Genomic DNA, 13,640 nt, shown 5'->3' with positions numbered 1-13,640 from the left:
ATATCCAGGCATTTCTTTAGAAAAGATTGTCAACTTGTTTTTGATGTAGAGAAATTAGTCATGCAGTTCACAAAAAGATAGCAGCCTTAGAGTACATAAGTAATAAGTTACTACTGGTGTCAGTCAAGCCAGACAGCATACATGGTAGAATTAAGTGTAAGTGTAATATAGACTCAGCAGCAAATCAAATATACAACGCTCTTTGATATATTGATTTAGTATGTGATCCATTAGGTAGGGGGTAAAAATGACATGACAGCTCCCTCTAGTACCAAGGAGAATATTCAATGATGTCTTAACACATGCCCTATCATCCTGTCTCTTCTTCTTGTCAATGTTTTCCATATGTTCCTCACTTCATCAATACTGCAGAGAGCCTCCTCATTTCTTATCTTAGCAGTCGGCCTAATTTTCAGCAATCTTCTGTAGCTCCAAATCTCAAATACTTTGATTCTCTTCTATTATACTGACTTAGGAATAACCCCTTCAGATACTTTGGTAATCTCAGTGAGTCAAGGAGTTTATCATGAAAGAGTGGAATATCCACTAGCAACACTCATTTATTAGAAATTGAGACAAACACGTAACCTCTAATTATAGATTAATCTTTCTTCCTCCTACAGTCTTAAAAATTTGTAAAAAGGTAACTTATAACAGTATACTGAAGCAACTTCTTAAAAAGAATCTTTGAACAACAGCTCACCTTCACTTCAGGAAAGGTTTCTGTACAGAGAAAGCATTATATATTCTCACGAAATCTGTTCTGGTAGACCTAAACAAGCAAAATTATCCTGTTGTGATTCATTGTGACATTGCTAAGCTCTTCAGTGGTGTAGGTGATAAAATATGGTTAGGAGAACTGAAACATTTGGCATCAAAGGGGGGCATTTTCCTTGTGTAGATGACATCATATTAAAAATAGAAAAATCAAACAATGGAAAATCCAGGATGGAATGTAACAATACCAGAGAAGGAAAGTTGACACTCACCGTATAGTGGAGATGTTGAGTCGTGATAAGCACAATATAAAGATCACACAATTAAAGCTTTTGGTCATTAAGGCCTTTGTCAGCAGTAGACACAAACACACACACACACACACACACACACACACACACATAAACGCAACTTGCACACACATCTGCAGTCTCATAGAGCTGAGACCACACTGCGAACAGCAGCACCAGTGCATGATGGTAGTGACGACTGGGTGGGAGTAAGGAGGAGGCTGGGGTGGGCAGTGATAGTATGGTGGGAGTGGCAGACAGTCAAGTGTTGCAGTTTAGATGGAGGGCAGGAGAGAAGGTGCGGAAGGGGGAGGGGGTAAGTAGGTGGGAAGGATAGTGGGCAGGAAATTTCTCATTTCAGAGCAGTAGACAGTCAAGTGTTGCAGTTTGGATTGAGGGCAGGAGAGAAGGTGTGGAGGGGGAAGGGGGTAAGTAGCGGAAAGGAGAGAAATAAAAGAAATTAAAAGACTGGGTGTGGCAGTGAAATGACGGCTGTGTAGTGCTGGAATGGGAACATGGAGGGGGCTGGATGGGTGAGGACAGTGACTAACGAAGGTTGAGGCCAGGAGGGTTACAGGAATATAGGATGTATTGCAAGGAAAGTTCCCGCCTGCGCAATTCAGAAAAGCTGGTGTTGGTGGGAACGATCCATATGGCACAGGCTGTGAAGCAGTCATTAAGATGAGGGATATCACATTTGTTAGTGTGTTCAGCAACAGGGTGGTCCACTTGTTTCTTGGCCACAGTTTGTCAGTGGCCATTCATGCAGACAGACAGCTTGTTTGTTGTCATGTGTACATAGAATGCAGCACAGAGGTTGCAGTTTAGCTTGTAAATCTCATGACTGGTTTCAGAGGTAGCTATGCCTTTGATGGGATATGTGATGTTAGTGACTGGACTGGAGTAGGTGGTGGTAGGAGGATGTATGGGACATGTTTTGCATCTGCAGTGACGAGCAGTTCCTCTCTAAATATACCGAGGGTCTCACTGAAGCCTTCATTGACTGTAATTATCCTCCCATCCTTGTACAAAAACAAATCACCCGTGCCTTATCTTTCCAGTCTCCCACCACCTCCCAAAGTCCCACAGTCTGGCTACAGAGGAGCATTCCCCTCGTAACTCAGTACCATTGGGGACTGGAGCAACTGAATTACATTCTCCACCAGGGTTTTGATTACCTCTCGTCATGCCCTGAAATGAAAAATGTCCTGCCCACTATCCTTCCCACCCTTCCTATCATGGTATTCCGTCGTCCACTGAACCTACACAATATAATCATCCATCCATACACAAACCCTGCTCCCAATCCCTTACCTCATGGCTCATACCCCTGTAATAGACCTAGATGCAAGACCTGTCCCAAACATCTCCTACCACCGCCTCCTCCAGTCTGGTCGCTAACATCACCTATCCCATCAAAGGCATAGCTACCTCTGAAACCAGTCATGAGATTTACAAGCTAAACTGCAACCTCTGTGCTGCATTCTATGTAGTCATGACAACCAACAAGCTGTCTGTCTGCATGAATGGCCACTGACAAACTGTGACCAAGAAACAAGTGGACCACCCTGTTGCTGAACACACTACCAAACGTGATATCCCTCATCTTAATGACTGCTTCACAGCCTGTGCCATATGGATCCTTCCCACCAACACCAGCTTTTCTGAATTGTGCAGGTGGGAACTTTCCCTGCAATACATCCTATATTCCCGTAACCCTCCTGGCCCCAACTTTTGTTAGTCACTGTCCTCACCCATCCAGCCCCCTCCCTGTTGCCATTCCAGCACTACACATCCATCATTTCACCGCCACACCCAGTCTTTTAATTTCTTTTATTTCTCTCCTTTGCACTACTTACCCCCTCCCCCCTCCACACCTTCTCTCCATCTAAACTGCAACACTTGACTGTCCGCCACTCCCACCATACAATCCCTTCCCACCCCAGCCTCCTCCTTACCCCCATCCAGTCGCCACTCCCATCATGCACTGATGCTGCTGTTCGCAGTGTGGTCTCAGCTCTCTGAGACTGCAGATGTGTGTGCAAGTTGTGTTTATGTGAATTTGTGTGTGTGCATGTGTGTATGTGTGTCTACTGCTGACAAAGGCCTTAATGGCCGAAAGCTTTAATTGTGTGATTTTTTTATTATGCCTATCATGACTCAGCATCTCCGCTAAAAATAGAAAAAGTGCTACAGTAACAAATCATATCACAAGAGTAAAACTATATTCAGTTCCTTGACCTAAATAAATAATTTACAGATGACAATGAAGTACTCTTCATAAACAGAGGCGTTAGCTGGTGAGAAAAGTATACTGACATTGAACCCAAATTCATCCACACCAGGAACAACCAGAAGAATAATGGAACAGACTTACATACAACTGGTTCACATCAAAGACTTTAAGTCGTAATCTTACAAAGACTTATATTTTCAAATCTAAACAATTAAAGTTAACCTGCCAGTAACAGAAGTAGAGATCAGTGGAAACATTCTTACAGAACATAGTTCATTTAATAATTTAGTAATTATGACTAAATTCAACAGCCATGCTCTATCCATAATTTCAGTCAATCAGAATAGATATTATAAAGAACATTTGAATTTCACAAAACTCAATTTTATAACAAAACCCATTTTAGAAATGACATTTTAAATGTCTAATAAAACTAGTTGGTAATCATAGTACCCCTGATTGTTACAGGGCTGTACAGATCTCCAAATAACATGCGGTAGTCAATGATATGTTACAAAATATGGAAAAAATGACTGACACTCTATGTGGGAAATATAAGAACATAGGTATTGTTTATCTGAAGATTTTAATATAGATATCTTGAAATACACTAAAGATTATGAAAAAGTAAATGACATTCTATGTAGTTATAATTTATGAGACAGAGTTGATAACCTCACCAGACTAATTAACTACACCTTTTGCTATATAGATCATATTTACACCAATTTAGATAACTGCAAAGTTGACACAATTTACCTTCATCTCTGTGATCGCCTTTGCCAGACAGTGGACGTACTGAATATGCAAAATTCACAGCACACATAGAAGAAGAAAGAAATTTTATATGTAAATGAAAAATCTTTAGGGAAGTTAAGAGTCCTCATTGCAGTCTGAGACATGGAATGATGCATATTGTGCAGAAAATGTTGCAGACAAGTGTAATAACTTCTGTAACACTTTATTTACCTATTCAAATGTAACATTTGCCACTACTTTCAAAAAGAAAACTGCCCAAAACCATCTATTACTGCCTTTAGAAGTAAAACACCTGAAGGAGAAAATGTTTATTACTTGGAAAATGTATAAAGTGTTCCCAGAGACATCATTTGGAATAGCTACCAGTCTTGTCAAAAAGTATATAAACAAGCCGTGAATACGTGTGCCAGAGCAGATCAGTATGGAACTACATAAATGTGGGACTTAGCAAGAAACCAAAGCTTAGTGTCAGCAATAACCAAGTGAGGAGTGATAATGAGACTGTTTTACACTATTATATGATCAGAAGCACTGTTAATGCCGATTTTATAGATTCAGATATTTTTTGAATGAACTCTGGTTGCGATAATTATTGATCTCGTTTTGAAGTACAAAAATCAGTGTAGATTTGAGAAACAGATAGAGCTGAAATAGAGATAATCATAAATAAAATGCAAAATAAGGCCCCTACTGTGTGGGGTGGAATTTCTTCTATTATCTCAAAGAGATACAAGCACTCATTCTTTCCGCTTCTCGTTCACAGTGAAAGTTTAAATAAATATTTGTTTCCATCTGAATTAAAATTTACAATAGTCAATCTTCTGCATAAAAAAGGTAATACTGACCAAGTTGAAAATTACCAACCAATCAATTTAATTATGATCCTTAGTAAAATATTAGAAAAAACTATTGCATTGAGATTAGAAAATTTTCTTCTAAAAGAAAAAATATCACAAGGAATCCAGCATTGTAACAGGAAAGCCTACTCAACATCATCTGCCATATGCAGTCTACACATAAAATTTTAATCAAATAATGGAAAATTGAGGATGGAATGTAACAATATTATGAGAACGAAAGTTGCTACTCACATATAGCGGAATGCTGAGTCGCACAATCAGCATCTCTGCTATACGGTGAGTAGCAACTTTCCTTCTTGTAATATTCTTACATAAAATTTTAATGAAATTCAACCAGAAAGAAAGTGTTGGATGTTTATTCTTAGATCTTAGCTTATATCTCTGTTGCCTTTCAGCATCAAATGCCAGGAAAAAATGGCGCCATCCACCATATAATAATATCAGCATCACTATCAATGTTCTTCAGTCGTAGACATCAACATAATCTCTGTAGCATACAGAACTTCTATGACTTCATAACATGTGAATGACATAGCTTGGCCAACTAAATAAAGTACCTACTGGCCTACTGCAATCTCCTGATGATGACAATGGAAGGAGGTTTCAAAAGTTTGAGATTAGATACAGAACTGATGTGGCAAGGAATCTGTGAATCCATTTATTCAATAATGTTGCCAAGAGGGAGAAATCTGTCTCAAGATTTTAAGATTTATTTCAGTGTTTGTATTACTCAAGAGATGAATAAGCAATAGTGAACATAATGGCATTCCAGATGTAATGACAGATGAGGTGTATAAAGCTATTTCACAATGATAAATGGAAAAGTGGGAGGAGATGTTTAAATAAAATGATAAGAGTTGGAGAAAAAGTTATAGAAAAACACTTGTAAAATTATGTATTGAACATTTGCAAAATGAGACAATTCCTTAAAACTATGTTCTTTCACAAGACACAAGATTAGACAATACATAAAAAGCTACAGACTTACAAGACTCCAATTTGTAATGGGCAAAGCGTTCACTAAAATTATTACTAACCATAATGAAAATAACTTAATCAGGCAAAGGAACAAGTTGACTCTGTTTTGTGTAAATTTATTTATTTACCTTTTCTTTGCGTGGAGCCATCATAATGATGGCTTTTGCAAATGTCAGACTTAATATTATGGTTATATTTACACTTATAAAATACACTATATTCAGTAGCTGTTGCTTCTTATGTCTATTTTTTACATTTATCACATTACAACTGATATGCTAATGCCTCATGTTACAATCAGTATCTTAAAATTCGTTGAAAGAATATAAACATTTTTCTATTAGAAAAGATTTTAATTTTGCTTTAAAAGCATTTCTAGTGTACGTTCTTAGAGCATTTGGTAGCTTGTTATACCATATCAAACCACTGATATATGGACTTCTATCAGTCATTTCTAACATTGTTCTGTTACGGAAATAGTTACACGTTGTTCTAGTGTTGGGATCATGTACAACACTGCCCTTGATAGCTTCTTTGGTTGACTTATAAAAAATAAAACTATTTTGAAGATGTATAGAGAATATATTGTCAGATATTTGTGCTACACAAACACTTCACGACATGAATCTCTATATCCCAACCCATGTATATGTCTTATTGCTCTTTTCTGTAGTAGAAGTATTCTTTTTAAATGTACATCAGCTGCACAGCCCCATAGTTCAATTCCATATTTGAGAAAGGAGTAAAGTGTTCCATAATATACTAATTTCAGTGCTTGGCTAGAAACTATCATTGCAAGCTGGCTGAGGAGATATATGGCACTACTAACTTTTCCGCATACAAAATTAATGTGGTATGCCCACTGCAAATTTTCACCAACATACACACCCAAGAATTTACAGTTACCATTTTGTGTTGCAGAGATATTACACACACTGTTCATATTGTTGTGGCGAGAACTGCCTGTTTTAAATGTCAGTAGTTGAGATTTGGTGACTTTCACCTTGAGTCCCTGATCATTGAAGTACACTCCTGGAAATGGAAAAAAGAACACATTGACACCGGTGTGTCAGACCCACCATACTTGCTCCGGACACTGCGAGAGGGCTGTACAAGCAATGATCACACGCACGGCACAGCGGACACACCAGGAACCGCGGTGTTGGCCGTTGAATGGCGCTAGCTGCGCAGCATTTGTGCACCACCGCCGTCAGTGTCAGCCAGTTTGCCATGGCATACGGAGCTCCATCGCAGTCTTTAACACTGGTAGCATGCCGTGACAGCGTGGACGTGAACCATATGTGCAGTTGACGGACTTTGAGCGAGGGCGTATAGTGGGCATGCGGGAGGCCGGGTGGACGTACCGCCGAATTGCTCAACACGTGGGGCGTGAGGTCTCCACAGTACATCGATGTTGTCGCCAGTGGTCGGCGGAAGGTGCACATGCCCGTCGACCTGGGACTGGACCGCAGTGACGCACGGATGCACGCCAAGACCATAGGATCCTACGCAGTGCCGTAGGGGACCACACCGCCACTTCCCAGCAAATTAGGGACACTGTTGCTCCTGGGGTATTGGCGAGGACCATTCGCAACCATCTCCATGAAGCTGGGCTACGGTCCCGCACACCGTTAGGCCATCTTCCGCTCACGCCCCAACATCATGCAGCCCACCTCCAGTGGTGTCGCGACAGGCGTGAATGGAGGGACGAATGGAGATGTGTTGTCTTCAGCGATGAGAATCGCTTCTGCCTTGGTGCCAATGATGGTCGTATGCGTGTTTGGCGCCGTGCAGGTGAGTGTCACAATCAGGACTGCATACAACTGAGGCACACAGGGCCAACACCCGGCATCATGGTGTGGGGAGCGATCTCCTACACTGGCCGTACACCACTGGTGATCATCGAGGGGACACTGAATAGTGCACGGTACATCCAAACCGTCATCGAACCCATCGTTCTACCATTCCTAGACCGGCAAGGGAACTTGCTGTTCCAACAGGACAATGCACGTCCGCATGTATCCCGTGCCACCCAATGTGCTCTAGAAGGTGTAAGTCAACTACCCTGGCCAGCAAGATCTCCGGATCTGTCCCCCATTGAGCATGTTTGGGACTGGATGAAGCGTCGTCTCACGCGGTCTGCACGTCCAGCACGAACGCTGGTCCAACTGAGGCGCCAGGTGGAAATGGCATGGCAAGCCGTTCCACAGGACTACATCCAGCATCTCTACGATCGTCTCCATGGGAGAATAGCAGCCTGCATTGCTGCGAAAGGTGGATATACACTGTACTAGTGCCGACATTGTGCATGCTCTGTTGCCTGTGTCTATGTGCCTGTGGTTCTGTCAGTGTGATCATGTGATGTGTCTGACCCCAGGAATGTGTCAATAAAGTTTCCCCTTCCTGGGACAATGAATTCACGGTGTTCTTATTTCAATTTCCAGGAGTGTATTTCGTTACTTCTGTTACACCACTAGTAGCAAGAGATTCTAGCTCATTAGATTCACTCCCATAGAATAAGATTGATGTGTCATTTGCATAGCTTATAATATGGGAGTTAATGGGTTGTGCAATGTCATTAATATATATAAGGAACAGAAAGCGTCCATGGATTGAGCCCTGTGGTACACCGTGTAATACAGATTCACTGGTGGACTGGGAGTTCATGATTTTATTATTTAGTTTGTATGACAATTTAGTGCTTTGCTTATGATTCAGCAGGTATGTGGTTAGAAGGTTCATGGCTTGATTTCCAATACTATAAGATTTTAGCTTTTTAAGAAGTACCCTATGGTTTACCTTATCAAATGCTCTTGTCAGGTCCAAAAATATACCTGCAGTCTGCATCTTCTGGTCCAACAGACAGTAAACTTCATGAATGAACTGTGTAATTGCTGTGGTTGTACTTAGCTCTTTTCTGAAGCCATGCTGCGAATCTACAATCAGTTTATGTTTTGTGAAAAAGGCACTTAGCTGAGAAAGGATAATGCTTTTGAATATCTTACTAAAAGTGAGAATTAATGATATTGGTCTGTAGTTGGAGACATCTTCCTCACTTCCCTTTTTGTACACTGATTTCACTACACTCATTTTTAGAACCGTTGGATACATGTTTTCTCTAATGCTGCATTTAATCAGGTGAGTAAGAGGGCTAGAGATTTCTTTTAAGCACGCTTTAGTAATAGCATTGAATACACCATCTAGATGAAAATTTTTTCTTTAGCATGTATATTGCCCTGCAAACCTCCTGCTCATTCCCTTCCACAAATCCAAATTCGGTACACTGGGTGAGATGGCATCGGGTATCTACCTGTGAATTTATAATATGGGTTGATTGTTCACCAGAAATGTAGTCGTTATTAAAATATTACATATAGTATCTGGGTTTTTTATAATGTTACCATCATGTCTTATGCTGAGTGGTTCCATGTTCATCTTGTTGGACCTTTTCGGTTTTTGTCAATCCGCTTCCAAGATGCTTTGCTTATGTTGTCAGACTGTTCTATTGTTTTGCTGTTAATCTGCTTCCTTAGGCTAACAATTTCAGTTTTAAAAGTTTCCTTGGCCCTATTGTATTTTTCCTTGAAAACCTGCATAGTAGTAGCTTTATAAAGCTGGTTTAGATCATGTACTTGCTGCCTGAGCCCAATCAGATTTGTTGGGAGTTTTAGTCTAGGATTACTTCCATTTCGATGGTGTTTAACTACCTTCTGGATTTCTCTGACTGGACAACTATATTTATAATGATGCAGTAGGGTAGAGTAGAATTCATTCCATTTCTCATCCGACCCTCTTACCTGGTAGACAGAATTCCATTTCTCATTCGCTAGTTTGTCTTTAAGAGCATTAATATTTGAGATATTCAGCATTCGTTTCTGTAGCACAATTTTTGTTATTTTAGGCACAACTGAATTTTTGTATTCTATCACCTAACAAAAGTGGTCAGAATTTAAAAAATCTAAGTTACTGTAATTTACCTTTTCTATAACATATTTGTCGATTATAGCATAATCTATTCTAGTGGAACATGTGACTGTCACTCCAGTGTCAGAGTTCACTATATTTACAAGATTGTATGAGATTAGTATATCACTGAGTTTCAAGTTTACTATACTATTTGATTTTGCATCCATATTAAAGTCACCTAATATAGTAAGGTCATTAGAACCGGCCTGACCAACAACACTACTAAGTTTATCCATAAACAGCATTACATCAGCATTTGGTGGCCTATTTTCTCCAATCACTTTATGCTTTGGTAACTTAAGATCATTACTGTGGAATACAATACATGTTATTTCAGTTGATCCTTCTTTGGTGTGGTGTTCAAGATAGGAAATTTTTTTAGCTTCTATATCCTTATTAACATAAAATGCCCACCACCACCTTTATGGTTTTGCTTACAATAACTGTTTGCTAGTAAGTAACCTTCTAATTTATAATATATTATTTCACTGCATTTTAGCACATGCCCCATTATTACTAGTACATGTGGCAAGTGTTCCTCTATGAATATTTGTAGAATGTCTAGTTTGTTTGTGAGATATTGCACATTTAAGTGCACTAACTTTAAGGGTGTTATCCCTTCTTGTTTATTTACCATCTTGCATGAATCAAAATTGTTTGAGTTACACTTTTTATGACTTTTTGCATGCACTGGATTTTTAGAACTGACCTGCAATGACTGATCACTTATTTCACAGCCTGGATTTTCTTTCCATGAATGGGACTCAGTCATATCCGAAATACATCCCTGAAAACTATTATTATGGTTCTTTATTCTAAAAAAGTCTCATGGTTGTAGCCCAGAGCAATTGGAGCTTTCTCCACACTGTCTTTCTCGCACAGTTTGCTTATGTAGGAAACTAGCTTGGCCTTCCCTTTCCTGTTTAAGTAGAATCCATGTTTTGTGTGTTCATCATGACTCATCTTACTTAAGTCTATCAAATGTACATGGCTAAATTTATCACACAGCTTCTTTAGCTCAGAATTGTAGTGTCGAATCTCTTTGTTTACACATGACCACAGTGGTAAAACTTGTCACGCTGGCACGTTTGTCATGACAATGTTCATTTGAAATAGTTTTGGTAATATGTTACGGAAGCATCACAGGGCTGTCTCGTTTTGTTTGGATAGATCTTTTCCATGACTGTTGGCATACAGAAGGAGCCCTTTGGTGTATCTTAAGGTTGGCAGTTCTTTTTGGTTCTTTAGCAGGAGTTTTGTGATTACTTTCTGGTTCATTTATGTCTGTTGTGTTATCACAATCCGCTACTAGTGCTGAGAATCTGTTTGATAATGATATCACTGGGGCTGTACTTACATGTAGTTCTTCCTTGTTTGTTTTTTTCGGCACACACCACATTTTCTGTGTGGAATAACTATTAACAACGGCGTTGTCTTGAGTTAGGCAATAATTCTGATCCACTGCTTTATATTTAGTTTCCAGCTCTCGATATTTCCTCAGAAGTTCTTGATATTTTGTATTGATTGACACTAAATCATCTGTTAACACGCTTATTATTTTTTCTTTTGTCTTTAGTATGTCCGTTATTTCATTTTCCATGGCACTTATGAAGCACTGTTGGCATGTCCAGTCATGTTTGTCTTTTATATATTTCAAATTGACTTTGACACATTTATCGTGGTACCAGTACTTGCAGTCGACACACAGGATACCTCTTTTGATCTTCTTCATGCAGATTTTACAAACCTCACTATCACTTTTTAAAGAAACTGAGACATCACAACACGAAAAATGTTCACTCGACGCCACCTTGAAAACCACATCTTTACTTACAGCCCTTGAGAAACATAGGTAGTACACTAAGGATATATAGGACAATGTTGTAGTCCCCATTAGACTTAATCAGGATAGTGAGAAGTTCAAAACTGAAAGAAGAGTCAAGCAACAAAATTTCAGAAGTCTTTACATCATTAGCCTGTAACATAAAGAAGAAATTCATGTCAACTGGATGTGTAGTTTTGTAAGTGATGGTTGTGACAAGAATACTAAATTTTTCTCTCAAAACTACTTTGAACAAACATTTGAAAAGCCCATTCATAATGGAAATATACTAGATCTAATCACAACAAATATATTAGACTTATTTGAAGATGTCCACACTGAAACTAGTATGTATTGGCAACTATGAGGCAGATGTAGCAACAATGATTACCAAAGCACAAATGAAAACTAAAACAAGAAGAAAGACGTAACTGGTCAATACACTATACAAAGGGGCAGTACTGTCATGTTTGAAAGAGGAATTTGAAAGATTTAACTCTGGTTAGGAGCATGTAAGTAACTACCGCTTATTAAGTTTGAAGGATAGTAGACCAGGTACTGGATAGATATATACTTAGTAAAAAACTTTTGAGAGTAAATACTCTGCATGGTATAAAGTCTCTGTGGAGAAACTTTTAAAGAAACAGCAACTGCTACTCTATAGATGTAAAACAACACATGGGACTACAAATAGTGAGATTCTAAAGGAAATACATTTGCCTATCATGCAACCAGTGCTTAATTTCGGCTGGTACGCATTCCGGCACCTCCCAGAGACCCTTTTTTTTCTTTAACAATCCATCACCAGAGATTTGAAGTAGTACACGTGTATTAAATCACAATGTAACTATAATTTGCCGCTGCGCCAGCACAAGTGAACGTCACACAATGTGTGTGTGTGTTTGTGTGTGTGTGTGTGTGTGTGTGTGTGTGTGTGTGTGTGTGTAAGCACATACAGTCTTATCACAGGTCTCTCTCTGTGGCAAAAAGACCTTTTACAAAACCCAAAGAAATGCTAACCATATGGTAAGGTTGTCAGTGACATCAATGTTAGCGTTCAGACACTCATGAGTGAAAGAAGCACTGAAATTGTAGATAGTAAATCAAAAGTAGAAATGATACACTATGTTTTCAAATGTTACTTTACAAAGTAAGAGTTTGGAGTACTGCCTTTGTTTAGTTCTTACACCACTTCAATGAGTGACACTGATAGTGGTATCAGTGGTGTTGAGAAACAGTTGAAATTGTTAAAACTGAACTATACCCCAGTGCCTGAAGGAAACCCTGACAGATACCATACAGAATTTGTAACTGAGTTACCTCCTCTCTTAACAGTAATGCTCCATAGATACCATGAACAGAAAGAAGTGTCCCATGGCTGGAAAAAGCACAGATCACATCCGTCTAGACAAGTCTTGAGGAGGCCATTACCCAGCAGTTAAATGGATAAGTAATCTAAAAGTAGTTCCTATAATTATCAGTGTGATCAGATTAACACTAGGCATAATTTATTGTTGGTATGCTTTATAGATGTACCCTGCATTCGCTGAAGTAGCTTGCTAATGAATAACTTGATTCATCCACATGACTGAAGGTTCTCCTTCATTATGGGATACATGGATCATGATGTGTTAGTGAATGGCAAGGAATGACAGCGTATGACTAGCTATTTTAATTTATAGGGGATATAAGACTTGTAGAATGGCATTAATATCTTACAAAAACCTACTAAGATTTTAGAGTGGAACCTATGAATATTCATCCACTCATTTAGGCTCAGAAGGTAATATTAAACTATTAATACTTCATAAAGAAGCACAGAGGCTTCCCACAGTCCATCCATGAAGGGAGAGTGAAGAAAGCTTAAGTATTAGTATAATAAAAATATGCTCTACAGAGTGCAGATGTTGGTATACTGGAAATTGTTGTAATTTTACTTAATGGTTAGGTTATTGGATGTAATTTATGCATCAATGTAATGTAACTTAATATTAATTATGTATTAATTTCCT

The 13,640-nt window shown here is 38.9% G+C and overlaps 1 protein-coding gene and 1 long non-coding RNA gene across 2 annotated transcripts in view; one reads left to right on the top strand and one right to left on the bottom strand.

Moving 5' to 3' along the window:
- Nucleotides 1-13,640, bottom strand: part of LOC126175659 (uncharacterized) — a 191,978-nt gene that overhangs the window by 16,190 nt on the left and 162,148 nt on the right. The window lies entirely within an intron of this gene.
- LOC126175657 (ABC transporter G family member 23-like) overlaps nucleotides 1-13,640 on the top strand; it is a 396,587-nt gene that overhangs the window by 380,958 nt on the left and 1,989 nt on the right. The gene's annotated exons all lie outside the window — the stretch shown is intronic.

Source organism: Schistocerca cancellata, chromosome 3, assembly GCF_023864275.1.
Source record: "Schistocerca cancellata isolate TAMUIC-IGC-003103 chromosome 3, iqSchCanc2.1, whole genome shotgun sequence".
Taxonomy (NCBI): Eukaryota; Metazoa; Arthropoda; class Insecta; order Orthoptera; family Acrididae; genus Schistocerca; species Schistocerca cancellata.
This window is presented reverse-complemented; position numbering and strand designations above follow the sequence as displayed.